The sequence below is a fragment of the Lutra lutra genome, chromosome 3 (genome assembly GCF_902655055.1).
Source record: "Lutra lutra chromosome 3, mLutLut1.2, whole genome shotgun sequence".
NCBI lineage: Eukaryota > Metazoa > Chordata > Mammalia > Carnivora > Mustelidae > Lutra > Lutra lutra.
The window spans coordinates 87,950,789-87,974,000 of record NC_062280.1 but is presented as its reverse complement, the minus strand read 5'-3'; the positions used below and the strand labels follow the sequence as shown (position 1 = coordinate 87,974,000).

General features: G+C 40.1%; 1 protein-coding gene and 1 pseudogene across 13 annotated transcripts in view; one reads left to right on the top strand and one right to left on the bottom strand.

The window, feature by feature from the left end:
• The window catches only part of GTDC1 (glycosyltransferase like domain containing 1), a 379,170-nt gene that overhangs the window by 94,895 nt on the left and 261,063 nt on the right, over window positions 1–23,212 (bottom strand). The gene's annotated exons all lie outside the window — the stretch shown is intronic.
• LOC125095888 (proteasome activator complex subunit 1-like) lies at window positions 18,372–19,331 on the top strand (annotated as a pseudogene).

Sequence of the window (23,212 nt, the reverse complement as noted above, 5' to 3'; positions counted from 1 at the left end):
ACACTACTGGAGACCCTAGGAGATGCGCAGCCAGAGTATGGAAAGCCAGCTAGGTGGCGGCACATTTTATATGGAAGGCATGGCAGAAGGAGTGGAGAAATGCATTCACATGAGAAAATGATGAAACTGAAACCAAAGGCCATACACCAAGGCCACGTATCAGTAGACAAAGGGAAGTCTGAAAGAAATGAGGGGAATCTGTGAAAAAAAGTGACAGAAGATATGGTTCCAGGCTAATACGGATGATAGCGGAAAAAAAAATCATTTGATTTTATCACAGCCATTTCTGTGGATTCTTGGGTTTAGACCATATTGGGAATTGAGAAGAAAAGAAATAGGAATCAAAGATAAATAACTTTTCCAAAACCAAATGGGAAGACGCATCCAAGCAATGTAGTGATCTAAGTTCTTGGGTGATTTATAACAAAAGCTATTCACTGTTTCCAAACAATGTCCTGGAAATTAATTACAAAATTAACATTTTTAGAATTTAGCCACATAAGCGAATATCAAAGATAATTAAAAAATCATGCTAGCCCACATGTGTCCAATATATCACTTATATGGTAAGCAGATTTATATAAAACTATAAACTATAAAAGTAAAAATTTAGATCTAGCATTCTCATGTGTACAGTTCCCTCCCGCCCCTGTATCTCTTGTCACACTATCTTCACTAAATAAAGGAATCACAAGCAAGGAAATCCATCATAATTAAAACTAGATGTTGGGAGACCACAACATTAAACAGAAAGACAGACTTAGGCTTGGTTGGTCGGTTGTAGGATGGCTGCTCTTCCTTCCTGGAGATGGCTAAGGGATAATACTCATAAAATAGATGGCACATGTCTATGGAGGCTGTTTCAACAAGACACTCCTGGCGGAACAAAATATGAACAAACTCAAATCACAGATGAGTCAATCATAATCCACACGCACATAGCACAAATGCTTTTGGGGAGCAACCATCCAACAGCACCGTGGCTGCTTAGTCCACGTTGTTTAGATGATCACTGTTTGGTGCCTGAACCAAATTTCATCTCTTGTGGTACAAACTTGCAAAGCCGACATGCAATACTGACAGCGAGAGGGCATGGGTCAAGGGCGTCTCAAAGCAACTGCAAAGAATATGTTTTGTGACAAGATAGAGAAACAGAATCCAGAGACATGAGCTGCAGTCAAAACGAACAAGCAAACCCTACTAATTAGCCTGAGAAATGCACGCTGAGACTGAAAGCAAACCTGTGGTTATCAGACTGGCCTCATTAGTCCTGCCTGGCCCCAGAGAGAACACCCTGAGGGATGAGCGCACCTTCTCCAAACGGCCACCCAAAAGACAAGCTGGAGCTTCCTCCCCTGGTTGAGGGCTGCCATTTTGCGAAGGCCGTCCCTTCGATGGTTGGGATGTATGGCTATCCTGGGAAAAGATGGTCCTGTGCTCATGAGTCTGTTCCTTTTCCTTTTTCTTTCCCACCACCACTTTACTGAAAATCGAACACTTTCCACATACCTTACTTAGACCATTTGTTTATATGACCTCTTTTGACAATTTGGTTTATGTGGTTAGTATTATTTAACTTGAACAATTATGCCTCAAGCCCCCATGCTCTCTTGATTTCAGAGTGTTTTGGATTGTATACATTGCTAATTTAACTGTCTACTAGCACAAGCAGTTTGTATTGTGCCATTTTCTATTTAAGGTCCATATAAATGTATGAGATGAAAAGCTACCTTGCATGTTGACAGAACAAATGTTTATCAAATCCAGAGCCAGTCTTGTGAGCATATGCATGCTTACTTCTCGTGAGCTCCAGTCCTCCCAAAAAAAGAGTTCTCTCAGAACAATAAAACCTTCTAGTTTACACAAGGTTTACTACAGAAATTCAACACAGTTAGGCAGAGCTATAGGCTGAACTGCAAACAGGGAATCTTTATTTTCCCACCTCCATTTCAAGCTTTAACCACCCACTGGTGGTTAACACCCTAAGATGTTTATACTACTTTCTTATTGCCCGGGTCGCGCTGTGGTCCCCCACACATACCATGTGTCTCCTTATAGCCCGTATGTTCGAACTAAGCCCCACTTTGGATCCAGCCCTGAATCATACCCTGTTCTCCATTGTTGGTCTTATTGGAAATGAATTTTAAATTTCCACAGTGTCTCACCTTCCATGCTCAATGTGTTGTACCCTTCCAAAGGGGATAGTACCTTCACTCAAGGGAATTTATCACAAATGGGATCATTTCAAATACCACAGTAGGCCTACGGAAAAGATGATTTGGGGAGGACAGGTGGAGAGCAATCTCTATGAAGCACCTTAAGGAACTCCACTCAAGCGAATGGGCATGCTGAATAGAAGATAATCCAGGCTGCATCAGTATACAGACACTTCCTGCATTTGTGCATTTATTCAAATAACTTAATTTCTCTGAACCTCAGTTTTCTAATCTATAAAATGGGATAGTGTCTGTTTCTGCAGATTTCTTGAGAGGATTAAAAGAGAATTGTGCCCTGTGGAGGAGCTGAGTAAATCTTAATAAACTTCCCAGGCCTCTGCTCATTCAGGCTGACACCTGTACTTAAGGAGTTAGCCCTAAGACCACCTTGAGTAACAGCAAATTTCCCAGTCAGTCAGTGAATGAGAAACTGTAATCAATCGGCAAATACTCATTCAACAAACATCAAAGCTCCTCCTAGATCCTGTCTGTATTGACAAAGCCTTTAGTGCACATGTAGTAACATTTTATGCCAAGTTATTTTGGTTTCTTAGTCCCTGAAGTTGTAAATTATCCACACCACCTTTAAACTAAACTGTTTACTGATTCTATTACTAAAATGATCTAATTTTTCAATTCAACCTTAACAACCTGCTCATCATTTGTTTCGTTAGTAACTCAGAACCAAAACTGCAAAACCTTCTATCTATGCATTCACCTTAGTTAATGACAATATATAAAAAGTGAAAAGTGTGGATCTGAAGTAATCTCTTTCAAGCAGGCGGAAGTAGCTGTTCCACATGTACCTAGACTCAGCAAGCTCCTTTGCTAGGATTTACCTTGTTGGTAAGTAAATGTTCTCACTACTCTGGGAATGCCAGGTCTTCTATAGTATCAATACAGCATCGAAGGGAACTCTAAAAATGACCTCTAATCACATGTTCTAGTCCATTATTATTATTATTATTATTTTTTTTTTGAGAAGCCATTATTGGAAGTTGAAAGAAGGATGGGAAATGCATTGATAGTAATTCCAAGTAAATGTAAGAATTCCCCTAAGGCAGTGTTTCCAATTGGAGACTCTCCCTGAGAGCATGACATCATTTTACTGGTGCTATGGACTGGATGGCGTTCCCTCAAAATTCATAGGTTGAAACCCTAACCCCAAATGTGACTATGTCTGGAGATAGGATCTTTAGGACGTAATAAGGTTCAGATGAGGTCACAATGGGCCCAAATCTGATAGGACTATTGCCTTCTAAGAGGCAGTAGAGATCTCTCTCTCTCTGTCTCTCACCTTCCCCTCCTCCTTTCTGCCACCACGTGTGAAGATATGTGGCTATAAGGCAGCTGTCTACAAGCCAGGAAGAGAGCCCTACCCCAAACCAACCATACCAGCACCCTGCTCTCAGATGTCCAGTTGCCAGAACAGTGAGAAAATACATATCTGTTGTTTAAACCCCCTACCCCATGTTTGGCTTGTTTGTTTGTTGGCAGTCTGAGATGACCAATACAAATGGATACTGCTGTAGAAAGGGGAGAGGGGGTCAACACTGTGACGCATGGAATTTCCTGAACAGAGTATCAGGAAAACAATGGAGTAGGAGGCCCCATATTTATGTTGACAGGCAGTGAGAACAAGAGAATATTGTTGAAGAAGAGAGGGCTATCAAAACTTATGAATTTGGAGGACAAAGAGGAGGAAACGCCTGTGAATTTTATTATGGAGCACAAAATGGTACTTGTTTATTAAGAATTAAGAATAAAGAATAGAGAATGGAGTTTTAGGAAAGACATTATTCTTAAAGATTTGGTTGTGTATAAAGTCACAACCCTGGGTTTTCTCATCTGATCAATGAGAATACCGTCAGTGGTAGACTTCTCTAGAAGAATAAGGATCCAAACATTGATTCAAATGTACTGAGTATCTTACAGTCCTTATTCAAGGGCAGAAGGGCACACTGGATTCAGTAGGGTTCTAGGCACACTGTCTGGTTTCAAATTCAGGGCTCTGCCACTTATTAGCTGACCTGAGGAAAGTGTTTTTTCTTAAATATCAGTCATTTCATCTGAAAAATGGGGATAATATTAAGGCTGCCTTGCAGAATGATGTTTTCCATGTTGTTTGGCACACAGGAAGAGGTCAGTAAATACTATTGTTTTTTATTATTGATGATAATGGTGAAGAGTATCATCATTATGTTGTCATGATTACTAAAGAGATACTTGACTCCACTGCCATTTCATAGTGAAACATACTTTCTGAACCAGACTCAGGCTTTATTAAAGATATGTTTTTCCTCTTATTAACTATTACCAGTTACAGTTTAGCCATTCATTTAAGGCAGGCAATTTTATTTTATTTTTTTTTTTAAAGATTTTATTTATTTATTTGACAGAGAGAGATCACAAGCAGGTACACAAGCAGGCAGAGAGGCAGGTAGAGAGAGAGGAGGAAGCAGGCTCCCTGCTGAGCAGAGAGCCCGATGCGGGGCTCGATCCCAGGACCCTGAGATCATGACCTGAGCCGAAGGCAGCGGCTTAACCCACTGAGCCACCCAGGCGCCTCCTAAGGCAGGCAATTTTAATATGTTACCTTATTTTCATTTGTGTACTAATCAAAGACTTGTACTCATGCCTAGAGGCACATTAATTACAAAAAGGCCTAATGTTATAAATCAAATGAATATATTCTTCCCTTTCTATTATTTGTTTCCTCTGGTACTTTTCTCCTACCTCTCACTTTTCCTTGTCTTTTCTTTTATTCTTTTCATTGTTTCTAACTAGATTTTCCATTTTTTCCCATCTTAAAGCTGCATAAACCAAGAAAGTAAAACCAGGAAATTTAAAACATCATTTTCCAGGTCTCTGAAGCATGAACAGATGGGCATCAAAAAATCCAGTCGGCTTTTTTCCTTTTTCATTTGCCCATCCACAACCTGAATAAATCAAAATTACCAGCAAATCCAACTTCTAGCACAACCCGGTTGATTTTTATTTCTGCCACCACATTAAATGCTACGGCACTAAGTAGGGATTCACTTCAAGTTCTGATTCTATTGCTGTCTAACTGTTAAGCCACAAAAACTGATTTTATTCTAAACTGATATTAGAAGATACAGGTTTGTTAGTATTACATGTGAAATGAAGCCTTCAAGTGTACAAAGCGAGCGTACAAACACTCCCACTCACTTCAGGGTTTCTATACTTTCCAGTACTTCTACGTTTGCAAACAGATGGGTAAATTTCTGGGCTATTACTAGAATATAACCAAGGCTTGACAGCAAAGAAAGGCCTTAAATACCCAGTGAAAATACTGAGCGAAGAAGGTTCAGAGGAAAAAAAACCATTCAGTAACCATTAAACAAAAGTTAGAGTGCCTAGTATATGCCGAACAAATAGCCGAGTTGCAGTCATGGTCCACACGACATGGTAGGTGCTCTATTAGGATGATGGGAACCCAGTCCTGGAGACGACAATAGCACGAAGGAAGGCTGTCTAGGAGAAGGTCATCCTTCAGGTGAGGCCGTGGAGGTGATCAGAGGTTAGTCAGTTGTAGTAGTGAGAGGTGGGCTATGCTAAGAGTAATAGCATGTGCAAAGGGCCTGGGGGGGGGGTTGGGGAATGGTCCAGGAATAAAAAGCAAAAAATATGGTCAGAGTGTCAATTGGGGGTGAATAGGGAGTGGAGGTAGGGGATGGGGAGGGACAAAAATGAGGCTCATGATAAAACCAGGGAAAGGCTTTTCTGCCCTTAGTAATCTAAGGGAAGCCGTTTGTGGCCATTTGAGGAGTTTACAGGCAGATTGGGGCTGAATAAACACTTCGTTGAAGCATGAAGCATGGACTGGGGATAGCACCACAGAGCAAATACCAATTTTTAAGTCCCTCTTGCCTTTTGAATCTCTGCTAAAATAATGGTATGGGAATTTTTTTAAAAACAGGCATAGACTTTCAAGGACAAAGAGGAAAACTGAGAAAGATGACAATAGGAAAGAAATGTCAACTAAATTTCGGAAGATGGAGAGCAGACGGAGTGAGTGGTGTTTGAGCACAGAGGAGAAGGCAGAACATGTCTAAGCATGCACATGATTTTGCTTGTGCAAGTGATGTTAGCCAAGAAGCAGCAGCTCATGTGTTCCAGACAAACTCCAAAGGCTCAGGTATCAGACATACCAGGTACCTCTGGAGGTACAGATGCAGAGCAGAATTGAAAACAGAACCAGTAGCACTTCTATAGGAAGTAAGCGCAAACCCCTCTGATTGCTTCCCAGAGCTCAGTGTGGCCAGGCATGTACCTCCTGTGTCCCCTCTCCCCCCCCAACCTCCCACTCCTCACTCCAACAGCAGAAAGGAGGCTTCCTCACCAGAAGGGCTGAACCCTAGAAATCAGGTAAGGCTGAATTCAGGCCAAGGTGAGGGAAATTAAGTGAAAGAATTCCCATTTATTGATGATGCCTCTCTAGTGCCCTTCCCAAACCATGTGGCTCTCAGGACAGCAACAGATTCTCATCCAGGTGGTGAGAGGAGCCTTTCTCTGGAAACTCACTGGACTGCCCTGCCACCAATGACATACGGCGAGGCCACAACAGGACGAGTGAATCCCTGTTTGCTCCTTGTATGAACAGGGTCACTAGTCTATGAGCCCTGGGTCTGAAACACTAAATACCTTTCAGGGTCTTACACACTCAGATATGAATGAAGAGCCAGGGACCATCAGGCATTTGAGGAAAACTATTTAAATGAAATAAGACAAAGGAAATAAGTACAGAAAAGGAACTTGAATGGAGACAGAAGGATGAGTAGAAGAAAACTTAAAAAAAAAAAAATTCCTATAATATCCACAGTGATAAAATAAGATTTTTGCCTTCATGGTGAGAAAAACTGAATTCAATAACAAAGGACATTCAAGAACAAAAAAGAGTGGTTGCAAATTAAAGTACTGTAGCTGAAAAAGAATCATTAGAAGAATTGGAAGATAAAGCTGAGAGAATGTTACAGGAAGCAGAAAACCAAAAATGAGAATAAAGTAAGAGAAGCAATAACAAAATGAGGCCCATCTAAATTTGAATATTGCCAAACAGGAGTTGAAGAAAATGAAGATAAGGAAAATCATGGGGGAGAAAATCAAAGAAACAATATAAGAAAATTTTTGTGCTGAAGGGAATGAATGACCAGCATAAGGAAAGAACAATAATCCAACCCAAACAGAATTATTTAATTTCAGAATACCAGGGTTGAAAAAAGAAAGTCCCAAATGCCTTTTGGGAGAGCAAACAGGGAGAGTTACATGTAAGTGATCAGAAAGAGACAGGAATGAGACTTCTCAATAGAAAGTTCAAATAGTGGAAAACAATAGAACATTACTTCAAACTTAAGAGGAAAATAATTTTCAATGAGAGCTCAAAACTCAGTCAAATGTCAATCAAATATGAGACAGGATAAAGTCATTTTCAGACATGCAAGTTCTTAAGAAATTTTAGCTCCCATGGACATACTTTGTGGTAGATACATCACACTAAAATGAGAAAGGAAAACAACACAGAGATATGGGATCAAGGAAATAGTTGACTCAAGGGCCCAGAAGGCAACTAGAAGGAACAAGAACTAGAGAATGGAGATCTCCAGGTTGGAGGCACCCAAGGAAAAAGATGGAAATGATAGGTTTCTTGATGTGACTGGTCATATCAAGAAGATGATTCAGGGCCGCCTGGGTGGCTCAGTGGGTTGCGCCGCTGCCTTCGGCTCAGGTCATGATTTCAGGGTCCTGGGATCGAGTCCCGCATCGGGTTCTCTGCTCGGCAGAGATCCTGCTTCCCTCTCTCTCTCTCTCTGCCTGCCTCTCCATCTACTTGTGATCTCTCTCTGTCAAATAAATAAATAAAATCTTTAAAAAAAAATGACTTTACCTTGAGAATTCATGATTTTAATAATCTCTGGAAATTTCTTGCCCAAATGTCTTTGAGTATTGTGTCTAACATTTTCCCTAATTTTTCCTTCTGGAAGTCCTATTAGACATGTGTTGGATTATTATCCTTTTATTTCTTTAAGATCTAGCTTCTAGGTTACGAATTCTCGCTTCATACACATCTAATACTTAACATCTCCACTGAATTTATTGTAATGAATATATTAAAATTCGATGTAGTCCTTTTAAAATATGTACTAATTTTCATAATATCTTTTATTTCTCATGTTACAAATTTATTTTTATGTTACTAATTGTTTTAAAAACTTACTTTTTTAAAAAAAGATTTTATTTTATTTATTTGACAGAGATTATAAGCAAGCAGAAAGAGGTTGTGGGGGGGCAGTAGGCTCCCTGCTGAGCAGAGAGCCTGATGCAGGCTTGATCCCAGGACCCTGAGACCATGACCTGAGCCAAAGGCAGAGACTTTAACCCACTGAGCCACCCAGGCGCCCCTTACTTTTTTTTTTTCTATCCAGAAGTTTTAATATTTGAAGTTCTTAAGGGTCTAATCCCACAGTAAATTGTTAGAGCCAGTTTCTGACTTGCTAAACTATAATAGATATTGGATAGGAAACAGCAGAAAAGGTTCTAAGGAGAGGTGGGTATTGATCACTATGCCTAGAAAGAATTACAGATTCACCAAAGTGAGGCAATAGAGAGAGCTTTGTACCTAAGTTTTATCTTTCCCTAAAAACTCATCAGTTTTCTAAATTCTAAGACATTTACTCTAAGGCAATCAGCAGATATTTATGGAGTGCCCACTCAAACTGAAATCTTTGCTGTTATAAGAAAAACCAGACATTTTAACATATGGCTGAATTTCTCTTCTCCAAGCTTTTTTTTTGGGGGGGGGGGGTGGGCAGAGAGAGAGAGAGGGAGAGAACCTGAAGCAGACTCAAGGCCCAGCAAAGAGTCCGACGTGGGGCTTGATCTCCCAACCCCGAGATCATAAACCCAGCGGAAATCAAGAGTCCATCTGAGCCAGCCAGGCACCCCTTCCTCTTCCAAGCTTTATTTTTTTTTTTTTTCAAAGATTTTATTTATTTATTTGACAGACAGAGATCACAGGCAGGCAGAGAGGCAGGCAGAGAGAGGAAGGGAAGCAGGCTCCCTACTGAGCAGAGAGCCCGATGTGGGGCTCGATCCCAGGACCCTGAGATCATGACCTGAGCCGAAGGCAGAGGCTTTAACCCGCTGAGCCACCCAGGCGCCCCTCTTCCAAGCTTTTTAAAGAGATAGTAAGTTGGTTGTTTAAAGACCACAACCATCCATGGTCATCCTTTAGGACATACTTAACATTATTTTGAGATTCAACATTATTAAAAAGCAAGAAAGGTACATACTTTGCACCTTGAAATAGCCTTCTTTTGAACAGCGGGTTCATGAATATGGGCAAATGTTTTCAGTAGAGAATTATATACATTCACAGTTTGTATTTTTGTGGGTCATAAAAAGATATGCAAACATCTCTTTTAATACTAAATTACATATAAGTGGAAATTGTATACTTTTAACCATAAATGTTAATAAATGTCCTTGTAAAAGTATTTGATGGAGTACTCATATAAAACAAACAAAAATATTCTTGTTGTCTTAAAAAATGTCCTTATTCCATAATTTAGCTGTATTGAGGATCTGCATCTTATTAGGATGGGCCATGTTAAAATATAGCACATACCACCTGAACTGTCACTCTGTGCCCTAATTTATACTCAGGTACCATTTCAATAAATATGTGCCATGGCAGAACCAAGTTCTCCGGGTGTCAAACACCAGATTATTCTAGAACTGAATGTAAGCTTAGGGGTACAGACAGCTAAAGTCCAGACGGCCCTGCAGCCATCTGCTGAAGGCCATTTAAAACCAATCCATGTGCGGTTCATGTATTCCAGCAGAGAATTATAGACAACAAACCAATAGATACTAAAGTCTTACTATGATATTATCTTCGTTAAGCCAGAAATAACATTTTGATTTTATAGGACTGGAGTGAAAACAAATCTTATTCTTTACTCCTTGTAGCAAATAAATGAGCGAAATCAACTCTACTGGCTCACAGGTTTATGGCGCACAGTAGACGTTCAATATGCGCTTGCTGAATGAATGACTGCCTTGGTAGAAGGAAGTGGCAAGGCTTATGCATACACGATTTTATGCTTTTCTGGGTCCTGACTGTTTTTGTATACTGATGTGTGGTTTGGGTGTTTGAGTATGTTTTATTTAGGTGGTTTGCTTATGTGAAGTCGGAAGAGGTAAGGTTGGTTGAAGGGTAATTATTTCTTGATGGAAGAATATAAAAAGTATAAACAGATCAGCTACTGCTTAAACAAACAGCTCTTCATTCCTGCTCTTACAATGCAAATAGTATACAAAATAAGGTTTCATTAAAGAGTGACTGTCACATCAACAGGAAAGAGAACGAAGACCTGCTATGCAGTATTATTAGATATATTGAATTGGTTGTCACCAAGATCAACAAAATACTGCTTTGAAGGACTACACACTGCAGCATAGAAATGGCTTTGAAATACAGAGCACTCCTCTGATATAATTTTTTATCATATTATCATAATGGAATTATACCTCTAGAAGAAATGAGTATCAATTTATTGATGGCTTTGGTCATTATTAAGAAAGTAATAAACTAATGAGAAAGTATCTGTGATAACTAACGATCCATTTTGGAAAAAAAAAAACTTTTTATCATGTGATAAGTTCACAACACAAAATGACTCTATATCATATGGTGTGACATGGGGCTTGTCCTATTCTCGGCATATCAGCTGAGATCCTCACCCTGAGGATTAAGACCTCCAAATGCCAAATGCCAAAAGGAAGTGCAAGATACACGTCTGCAGGGCTTGCTAAAGGTGGAAATATTGGCCGCATGACTCTTACTCATCACTAACAACCTAAGACTAAGGAGGGCATCCACTGGTATAGATGGGCTCCCTGAGAAGCTCTTGTAGAGATCTGGGATGTTCGCCAGAAGGGGAGGCTGGCATCTCTTTCCTCAAACTGGATGACTTCCAAGCTGCTGAAACTCAAAATCTTGCTTCCTCCTCCTGCTCCTAGAACAGAGCTGAGAACTGTTCTGGGGAGGACCTACTGCATGCCCCCTAAAATATGGGGGATAATAGATCCTGACAATAGCCCTGACTTCAGGATTCTGAAGGCAAGAGGCTGACTGAAGTTGTCCAAATGGCAAGGCAAGGAGAGAGAGCAGATGGCAAAGGTAAAAAGTCCCATTTTTACCATTTGAAAGGGAAAGGATACTTAATTCGCTCCCACTCCCACCCCATGTTCCTGGTGAAGGGGAATTATGCATACACTATATCGAAAGGACATGTTCAAGAAGGTTGACTTCAGGGCAAGGGGCATACCCTTGTGTGAGGATCTGAGAGAAGAAAGTTATAAGAGGTCCCCCAGAGAGGGTTTCACCCATGCTAGGGAATACCTGTGTGTGTGTGCAAGGTCTTCCCAGGAATGTCTCAAAAGAACATACCTCTGCACCACACAAAAGAGCCAGCATTTGCCTATTGCTGACAGAAGGCATTTGACACCCATGAGAGAGAGTCTCCCAACAGCACCAGTTATGTAACAAGCCCTCCTCTCTTTTCTTCCAGTTCTTCCTCTGACTGCACTTACTTCCTCTTACTGCCTGCTACAGAAGCTTAAAGGGGAGGACAGAAGGCAAGAAAGGAAGTGCATGTAACTGGTTTATTGAACAGACTGCACTCGATGGATATAATAAGGGACTAGTTTTGTTTTCCCCCTTTGCCACTGCCTTCAGACACATCTCAGATCTCCTTTCTCTTCCTATTGGTGATAGCTTTGGCAGACACCTTGGCTTTCCGGCTTGTGATTGTTTTCTTCTGGTACTGGTGGCATTTCTTTCCTTTCTTTTTTTTTTTTTTTTTCTTCTCCCTCTTCTGTTAGAATCTAGGACTGGGAAAGGCCTTTTAAAACCTGACTCTAAAGGTAGAAGCCATGAAAGTAAAGAACAGGTTTGTCTGTGTAAAAATAAAATGTTCTAACATATTGAAAACTTCATAAATACAACTGAAGGGCAACATGCTAAAGTGCAAACACAGTTAACTCTTGGCAATCAATGTGATTGCCAAGAATCACTGTGGGAATCGCTGTGTGATTCAGGGGATTTGTTTCACATCTCTGAGCTCCAGTGTTCTCAGCTCTGAAGGGGGAGGGGTCAATACTATTACCTACATCAGTGGGTTGCAGGGAGAATTAAATTAGTTTATGTACAGCACTTAGCATGGTGTTCAGCAAAGAGTAGGCACTTAAACATCAGTTCTGTATCTTCATTGTCATCATTAAATCTCCAAGTGGCTAGTTATGGGTAGTAAAAATCAATTTATAAGCGTTCTTTCTCTTTGTTTTTGTCGGTACCGCCATAGTTTTCCACAATGAGCATGTGTTACTTCAGTGGGGAAAATACACAAACTATTTCAATTAAAAAAAATAAGAATAAAGGCATGTAGGAGCCTCTGCCAACTGTACAAAGTCGAGAAAGGCAGCTGCATGCTTCTCACTTGGGTTAGAGCTGGTCACCCTAGTTTGTTACAAAGAATGTCCCTCCGTTACTGAATAGGGAAAAATGATTCTCTTCCAACATAGGCAAGAACCATCTGGTCATTCATTGATAGAAATAAATATCTGCACACGAATTATGTTTCCACTGATCAGTATATATACACACAAGACATGAGAAAGGCATAATAAAGCTTTAGAAAACATCCACAGGAAGAGAATCAAACGTTTTGTGTCACAGCTTTGTGCCATGTTGTCACATCAGATTTGACTTGTTTATCATATCACTTCATTTACTCTAACCAAAAATTACTCCTAGGACTCAGTTTCCTTTCCTGGCATCGCCGCTCATTCCGGGCATCATTCTATGAAAATAAGGCAAATGGAAAGATACTGATGTCATTGTCAGATGAAGCAAAACCACATGAGAGGCCCTGGCTCTGGTGCTCATTTAGGTTAGATCGAAGTAAGAGGGAAGACGTTCTGGGATGGACGTGTCACAGTTTTTGAAATGGCTGCCCTCCACAAACAAGCCCAATTTACAAGAGAAGAACATATAAGGTGGAGGGGGGGGTCAGCTTTTTAAACTATGTTACTAAGTACACATTTGCTTCTAAACTTTAAAGCAGTGCTGAATCCCATTTGGATAGAGTTAGAGCATTACTTTAAACACACACGCACACCCCAACACACACACACACACACACACACACACACACACACACACACCATGGAGGTAATCCAGTCACTCCTGCAGCGCAGATGTGCACAAGAATGCTCTAAGTGATTAAGATAGGGCTTTAAAGTTAGTTAATTAGAAACATCTCCCTTTGTATGATCAACACTGATATGAGCTTTGAGTTCTGATTGGCTAAATGTAAATTTAAATTTTAAGATGCAAAACACTCTTTGGACCTGCTCTTATGTTGAACTGTCTTAGAGTAAGGGCCTTCCATGTCTGAAATTCTCTGTTCAGACTACCATTAAAAAAAAAAAAAAATAGAATTCTGCTCATCTGATATTATTAAACTGAGCTTCTCATAAATAGCATTTGTCCTTTTTTGGAAGGAAAGATAACAAAAGTCGTAAGTGTAACATTTTAAAACCTGAATAGGAAGAAATCACTGTCATTATAACAAAAACCACACTGCTCTTCCCCGATTACTGGCATGATCCTTTCTACAAAGGCCATAGGACCACTGAGAGGGTAAAGTATAATTTACAGGAAACTGTTCAGCGTAGTGCTTGGCACAAGCAGTTGCTTAATAAAGTTTCAGTTTTACAGAAATGAAGGTGAGTGCTAGAGAAAGTGAACCTAAACAGTTATAGTAAGCATGTACTTATTTTTAGATTCAGATTTTATTTTCACAAGATTTAATAAATAACAAACTCCCAATCTACATGGTAAATGGGTTAAAAAAAAACATTTTTGCCATGGGAGATTTTAAAGGTACAGTCACATGAAGCTCTCAAAGGTCAAATGAGGCTGCTTCCCATTGGCCTCACACTCCTTGACCCGAAGCCACATCCACAGAGAACACAAGGTCACTCCCAGTCTCCTGGGATCATGTTGACAAGACCATTCATTCACGGATTAGCAAAAGAATCCAACTTCCCTGGTTCATTAAAGAATGGATCAGTTTAGGTCATCTGCTAACAAATATATGTTATTCTATTGGAAAACAATACACATGTACTCTTTGAAAGAGATACACTTGATCACTTCTGCCTGCTAGGATTAAAGAAGCTGCTAGTGTTAATGGCAAAGACACTTATGTGCAAAATCTTCCATCTTGTTTTATTTGTATTTTGTTCACAACTCCAGAGAGGTTGGTAACAATGCCAATTAATTTTGCTCTCACTGAAGTGTCACATATGTCCTAGAAATAAGAATGGGAAGGAAGGTAGGGTATGTGAGTAAAAATCTACATTAGAAGGGGGAGTGTGGCAAGGCACCTTTAGGAAAAAATGAAACAAGATGGGATCAGGAGGGAGACAAACCATAAAAGACTTAATCTCACAATACAAACTGAGGGTTGTCAGGGGTGGGAGGGTATGGAGAGGGTGGTTGGGTTATGGACATTGGGGAGGGTATGTGCTATGGTGAGTGCTGTGAAGTGTGTAAGCCTGATGATTGACAGACCTGTACCCCTGGGGCTAATTATACATTATATGTTAAAAAAAAATACATATATATATGTTTAAAAAAAGAAAACAAAAGCAAATTGCCTTGGACTCAAATTTCAGAGTTATCACCTAACAGGTAAGTAGCCTTAGGCCAACAAGATAACCTAGTTGAGCCATTGGTTTTTCACTTATTAATGGGAACTACTTCTTAGAGTTATTTTAAAAATAAGTTAAAATGGTATGTGTATGACTGATGGAGATCAGAGACTACACGTCAGTAAATCCATTTCATACCAAGGCCACTTGCTTTAGAAGAAAACACACTTGCTTAGACTAGATAAGCTGGTTGCTGATGTCTTGGGTGCCATAATTGGAGAGAGTCTCCTAGAAAAGTTCCAGAGCTAGTTGATGGATTCAGATATTCTCTTATATTTATTTGTGCCCTAAACAGATACCACTGAATCCTTCACCTTGCCCTGGTGGCTATCAGTGGTATTACTGGTCTAAAAACTTCCCAGATACTGGAGTAATGAGGATGGAAAATTATGATGACGACAACAAACATCCATCCCTTGTTATATCTTCTCTTCTACTATTTTTGATTGGTGCAACTGCATAAGGCATTCATAGAAAACCATGAATATGTAAGAAGAAAGCTGTTGGAGAAATCTGTTTCAAGTTGGATGTGAGGTGCAGAGATTTGAGGATGGGCCAATAAAAAACATGGTAGCAAACTCAGAGAGTGAGGTAATAAACAGGAAAGAATCTCATACCTAGATAGCAATATCAAAATCTTCATTCTTAAGAATGTTTTCCCCTCTTCAACTTCTTCTTAGTCAAAACACTATCTAGTAATTGCTTGTAGTCAAGGACTGAATAGTTTTCAACAGGTAGTCAGATAGTAAGTGCCTATTGTGTCAGCGCGCATGTTTCAGTAAAGGGTATTCTTGCCAAGTGTCATAGAAAGTAAAAGACAGTTGTTGGAACCTCATCTCTTTTGGCACAATTTGTTGCGATTCTTTTCATTGTTCTTTAACTCTGTATGGTCACACAGGTAAACTACAAAAGCAGCTCAATGTTATTGTGGGGTACCATTATGATTTTATTAAAGAATGTTCTCTGTAATGCATTAATTTGTTTTTCAAAACCAATGAGTTGGTTGAAAAAGCTGTCTAGAGTAGGTTTATATTAATATATATAATATACATATTATCTATAAATAAATAAATAATATCTATTTATCTAACAAAATAGATAGCTTCTTTCACAACAATAAAATCTACCCATAATGCCTTTTTAAAAAAAACTTTTCTACGACTAGAAAAATTTCATCTAACAGTTCTCTGTAAGCTTAAATCATGAGAGTCTGAATAATATTCAAGACATAAATTGTGTGTCACACATCTCCAAGTCACCAATTATTAACCTGGAGACCCTGAATGGTCTTCAGGGAATCCTTGAACCCATTGTAATTATATGGATAATTGTGTGCGTGTGTGGTATATACTGGCATTTTTCTAAAGACTAGAGTCTCTTAAGCTCACCTAACTTCTAAAGGGGTTTATAACACTCTCCTAGGGTTGAGAATTTCTTCATTCCTAAATATATTTTATATGACTGCTCTTTATTAGGTACTATGCTAAGCATGGGAGCACGCTGAAGATGTGGTGCTTGACTTCTACATTTTAGAGTCTAGCAATTGTTGTGAATAGGGAAGCGGGGTGAAATCATCAATTTTACCATCCTGCTAACTACCTATCTCTCCTAATTCAGGCCCACCCCATGTAATTTTCTTCTCCAGATCCCACACTGTCCTTGGGACAAATTCTCCTTCATATAATCTGTATTGAATTCCACCACCACACCTTCACTAATGTTGTTCAGTCAAACTGAGGTACCCTCTCCACTCTTATCTTGAAAGGTTCAGTTCAAGATCTACCTTCCTCAAGATGCTTTCTCTGAGACTCTAGAATGTTGATGACTACATATGCTCTGCTGCTTTTATGTGACTTCATTTTCCCTTCGGAACTAAAAGTCAGCTCTAGAAGGTTGGAATCACACTTTACAAACAGTATTTTTGTTTGTGTTCCTGCCTTGGTTGAGTCTACTCTAAATGCTCATTTGTTTCCTGCTAGAGAAGATGAATAGACTTTAGGACATCTCTCTGACCTAGATTATAACAGAACCATAAAAAGATCTTAGAAGGGAATCCGAAAGAAAAAGATGTTAAGAAAGGAGAGAAAAATAAACGACAAGAGAAGAGTCAGCAAAAGACTATATGCCAAGAGAGACAGGGAAGAAAAGTGTGCACTTGGAAGTACACCAAAGGTGCTGGGCTCTCCATGGAGGGTGATTGCAGATACACCACAAAGCTCTAGGAGTATTCTCAAACCTTAGGAGGTAGGCACAGTGCTATTACTAATTGCAGGCAGAAGAGAATCCTCATGGAACTTTTTCATGCCTGTGAACAAAGCTGTAGCCAAGCTAAGTAAGAGGCATGTTGTCTTCCTACAGCATGAATCTTAGTAGGAGATGGAGTCTGCCAAGATTCATAAAATGTACCCACTTCTGTTCATTCCAGTGGGAATGAATGTTACTGCCAGACAAAGTTCATAACACTGTGAGTCTTAATGAGGATGCAAATCAGAAGTTTTAAAGCACTTGGGGAGTTTTAAAAATACTAATGATGTCTAGGGCCTGTCCCCAACATCTCTGATTCAATTGATTTGGGCTAGCCCCTGGGCACTGGTATTTGTTTATACCAGGTGATTCGTAAGTGCCACCAGAACAGAGCACTAGTGTACCTGCCATTTAGGAAGAAAACTAAGAACTTGGGGAGGAGGGTACAGTTGTGGGGGAAGGGGGGAGGTATGGATGGGTGGTGTTTATCTCTTTTTTAAGCGGAAGGTTAGAACTGTAGGAGCAAAAAAAGAGAAGGATATACGGAGCAAATACGTAGCTACATGGACAATGGACAATGAGTTGGTTCTATAAACTCCAACAAAGGAAAGAAGACATTAGAAAAGTGTTCTTCATGAAGCTAGGAAAGAATATCTCTAATTTGCCAGTATTGTTAAGAAACCTCTGAGCTAAATTTTGGAAGGAAGAGAGGGAGAAAAATCCTCAGACACAACTCATAAAACCTGAAACCATGCAGGATAAAACAAAGGAGCAAGTGATAAAAATGCCTGGAAAATTTCAGGGAAAATAAAGGGAAACCAACGAGGATGAAAATTTTAAGACTAAGAGGTCTGTATACCAACACACAAGGTTGAACAAGATCGATTTAACTTGGAATTTTTATACAAGAAGACATGCTCTTAACAGGTAAGATTCATTTCTAAGGTACTACAAGGGAACAGGGGAAGGGAAGCAAGTACTGATTGGGAATGTAAGTGCTGATGTCCTGCTACCCAGGAAGGCCATGCAGGTGGTGAGCACTGCTTTTGCTTCCCTGTCTCCATGCCCATTCTGTTTCTCACAGGGTGCTAGGCTCCCAATCTGGCCATGGCCACACTCACTGTCCAGCCTGAAGTACAAGCCAAAGTGGATGTGTTCCATGAAGACCTATGCACCAACACAGAGAACCTGCTGGGGAGCTACTTCCCCAAGAAGATTTCTGAGTTGGATGCCTTTTTTTTTTTTTTTTTTTTCTGGTGGTGGTGGTGGTGGGGAGAACATGGCGGCGGGGGGGAAGGACAGAGAATCTCAAGCTTCATGTGGAGCCTGACATGGGGTTCCAGGACTCTCATGACCCTGAGATCATGACCTGAGCCAAAATCAAGAGCCAGACACTTAACTGACTGAGCCGCCCCATCTGCCCCTGAGTTGGATGCATTTTTAAAGGAGCCAGCTCTCAATGGAGCCAACCTGAGTGATCTGAAGGCCCGGCTGGACATCCCAGTGCCTGAACCAGTCAAGGAGAAAGGGAAGGAGGAGCAGAAGAACAGCAGAAGAAAGAAGACAAAGCTGAAAAGAAGAAAGGGGAAGAAAAAGACAAAGGTCTCCTGTGTGGCCCAGTGAACTGCAGTGAGAAGACTGTGGTCCTCCTTTGGTGTCTAAAGCCTGAGATCAAGGATCTCATTGAGCAACTCAACCTGGTCACTACCTGGCTGCAGCTACAGATACCTCAGATCGAAGACGGGAACAATTTTGGAGTGGCCACCCAAGAGGAGGTGTTCCAACTGATGACAACCTTTACACCAGGCTGGAAGGCTTCCACACTCAAACCTCCAAGTATTTCTCTCAGTGGGATGATGTTGTGAGCCAAGCAGTCCCATGTGGGTGACTACTGGCAGCTGGTGCACAACCTCTGGACAAGGAAGAGTGCTGGGATATCTAGTGGTTGGTCATGGAGATCCGCAATGCTGTGTTATATGACATCATTCTGAAGAGCTCTGAGAAGCTCAAGAAGCCCAGGGGAGAAACAAAAGGAATGATCTATTGAGAATCTCCACTCATTCTGTAATGGGCCCAGCAGAGACCTTCCTGTCTTTTACACAGGACTCTAGAATTTCCCCTGCCTTCAGCCTGCTGAGGTTTTTCCTCTCCTTGCCTCTGAGATATAATAAATAGTCACACCATTGCTCTTCAAAAAAAGAATTCAAGTGTTGAAGTATTAGGGTTCTGGGTTCAAATCCTGAGCTTATCACTTACGATGGTGTAGCCTTGGGCAAGCAAGTGACTTTACTTTCCCAAGCCTCAGTGTCCTCACAGGTAAAATGGAGAGGATGATATCTACATTATAAGAATTACTATTAGTATAGTTTGCATCAAATGATGGCTTAGATATTAATAACCTAGTACAGAATGTGGCACCTAGTAACCACTGAGTAAATACTAGCTTTTCAATATTAGGGTTATTATTAAGAATAAACCCTGGCCAAAAGGGAAAAAATCATTCAAAAGAAAAAGATTTGCTCAAAGTACAGAGCCATGTATATTATAAAGATCATAATATCTGTCTGATAGGTTATAAACACAAGGGGAAAGCACTTTGGAGAAAAGAGAAAAAATGGTGGTGATATATATCTATATACATACATATTTCTTCTTGGAAGTGTACTCCAGACTACCAGGCCAGGTAGAGGGCATGGTTTGGTAACAGAGACTACAAAACAGGCACAGAAGTAACATAAAGCAGCGGTGGGGGCCTTCAACCATGAGGACACCATCTGGAAGGCTTGCTTGGCAAAAACACAGTATTGGATAAATTTTTGACTCACTTTGCTAAGAGTTTAAGCTCTAAAAAGGCAGATGAAGCAAGTAGGGAAACTACTTTTCTGGACTTAAATCAGACAATTAGAAATGGAAGGATGAGTAGGGGATGTGGAAATGATCAGGAACTTGAAAGAAAGCACCCACTTAGCATCATGAAACCCTTAGCAACAGAAGGAAAATATGGGGAGTAAATAGAATTTGGTTTATGTTTAGGTTGGAGAAACATTTCATGAATCTGAGAACAGATAGGTATAATCCCGTGAAAAGATGATGTGGGAAGTGGGGTCTGAGTGCAACCAAGGACATGCAGAACAAAGCTGGGAAGAGCAGGTCTTCATATAACTGAGGTTCTCACACTGGGAGTGGAGTCTGCCTGTTTTCTGCTGCTTGTTCTCTGTTCAGAGGGTAGCACTGGGGTGAATGGATATACCGAGGAAATCTCATTTTGGATCTTTCTAAGGTAAAATGTATGAGCAACGGGAGCTGTCCCCTAGGATACAAGGACCACAAAGATACTGGCCAATGAAAGATTCTAGGATTATGTTTTTAATCTCCTGCTAATTTAGAACAGAGGCCTGGACACAACAATGCAAGTCCAGCTTCCAGGCTTCAGATGGTCGCGCCCTGGCAAGATTGGGTGTTTCTCCCACTTGCACACACACCACTGCCCAGGCCCCTCCCACTGTGTTACGATTTGACTGCCTTGTCTGCCAGTCTCTAAACTGCAGGGATGATTCTATCCTGCTCACTTGTGCAGTGTGGCCCCTGGCACTGAAACAGTTAACCATCTGTTTTCAGTTGCTGTTGGGAGTTAGTGGTCCCTGTCTAAGGTCATCCTTTTTCAGCTAAGGTTGCAACACAATGGGAGATGCCGGTTGGGGATTCCACACTCGGCTATGGATCCCACCTCCAGTTTATTTCCTCAGAAAATTCTACTTGGAAATGAAAACATTTCCTCTTAGTTTAATTGAAGTCGCTAAGGATCCTCATTCCACCCTACCAAAAGCACCAGGCTTCCTTGTGAAGGGGCGTTCAATTGGTCTCCGGGTTCCTCTTTGTCCTTTAAATTACCTGGTGCCTGAGCCTCTGTTTTGTTTTGTTCTGTTTCATTTTTGTTTGAAGGGGAGGGGGGTGGGAAATGACCACTTCAGTGACAGCCTGAAACAAATTCCCTTTTCTTGAGGTTGGTCTCTCAAGTACTTTCCCAATGGTCACTGACAAGGAAATTTATTCATTCTGATGTATAGCTTGGCCATCCCCTCTAGTCATCTGTAATAACAGATAGCACGGCAGCTCTCAACAGAAATGGTTTTTAAGCTCCAATATAACAAAAATATTCTATACTTCTTAAAAGCACCCACGAAACAGCTTTCATTTCCTTATTCAACAGATTATATACCTTGAGAATGCATTACATTTTAATCACTGTTACAATTTAAATTTACAAAAAGGCTACAGTTATTTTATAATAAGAAACAATCACCAGTGAGTATCTATATGTCAAATGCAAAGAACATAGTGGTTATCAATTCACAAGGGAACTTAATTTAAGTTAACACTTGACAGATGTTTAGAACCTTTGAGGCACATATCTGTTGAGTTTCAAAGAGGCCAATAATAATGGTGTAAGAAAAGTTTAAACATTCTCTTCATCACGACAGTTTTGAGAGAAGCATCAGCTTATAATCCAGTTAGAAATATTCCTCAAAAAAATAAAATATCAAATCAATTTAGTTAGTTAGAGAATATCTACTCTGAAGATTCAGGTTTTTTCCATCCATTACCAAAAGTTTAATGTAGGTTTGCTAAATGAAGCTGTAAAGAAATGGGCATTTGAAAGAAAGGGGACTCCCCTAAATCACCTGACCCTTCCTTATTTTGCCGCATCTTCGTATTAAGCTATTACCAGGACACCAGAGCATGTAATTTCCTGATTAGTGGAAATCCCTCTATCAGAATATTTAGAATTGCTGTCTCCTTTAACTGGACTCCTTTTGTATTGTATACAACGCAGAGGGAAATGCTATCATAACACTTCAATAGTTAAGTGACTTTATGAGAAAAATAGTTCCAAATGTTTCCTAAAACCCTCCAAACCGCACCAAAGAACATTATCGTAATATTATGTTTCCCCATTGCCTCCATTATTTAAACTTGCCTCTCTTGAAATGATACTTGGATGAGAAACTTAGGTTTATGTAATGTATAAATTGTTTCAAAAGGAAAAGACTTGGCTGCGTAATTATTATATATGTAGACATGCCAGATAATTTAATGTTTTCAATAGCTTTTCTTTATTAATTGACAGAAGAGTATACTTAACGCTTTTGGTTACTAGAGCTTTGGGGAGAACTTATTTTTTTGTGTCTCTAACCTAAGTTATCCAAATAAGCATTGTATAATTCTCTTAAGTTCAGTACTGAACACAAACAAAAACATCATAAACAATTAAATTTTATATCTAAAAGCTAGTTTTCTTCGGCGTCGCATGTATAACCCACACACACTGTATATCGTTTATCAAAGTAGGCTAACAACACATTTCAGGGAGTCCTGCATCAAAAAGCACCTTAGTGGCAGGTTAACCTCAGATTCGGTTCTATGGTGCTCCCTCTGGAACTGTAAGTTGCCCATTTGAAGGGCTTTTGCAACAGGCTTTCTAGGGGTAATTACAGGTGCATATATTGTTCAAAAAATAGCCTCGAAGCCGAAACAGCCCAAATGCCCATCAGTGAACAAATGAGTAAATAAATGGTAGCACAGACACGACATACTATGAAATATTATTTGGTCATAAAAAGGAACGACGTCCTGATACACGATGACAGACGGATGAATTCTGAAAACATTATGCTAAAGGAAAGCAGACAGGCACAAAAGTCACGTATGGTTCGATTTCATCTATAGGAAGAGATCAGTCCATAGAGACAGAACACAGACTGGTGGTTACCAGGGCTGGGCTTTGGGGGTTGGGGGAGAACGTGCTTAACGGGGAAGGAGTTTTTCTTTGGTGATAGAAATGTCCTGGAACCAGAAAGAAGTGGTGGTAGCGCATTTGTGAACAGCCTGTCAATGAACTGTTTGCTTGAAAATGGATATATTTTATGTTATATTGATTTCACTTCAAC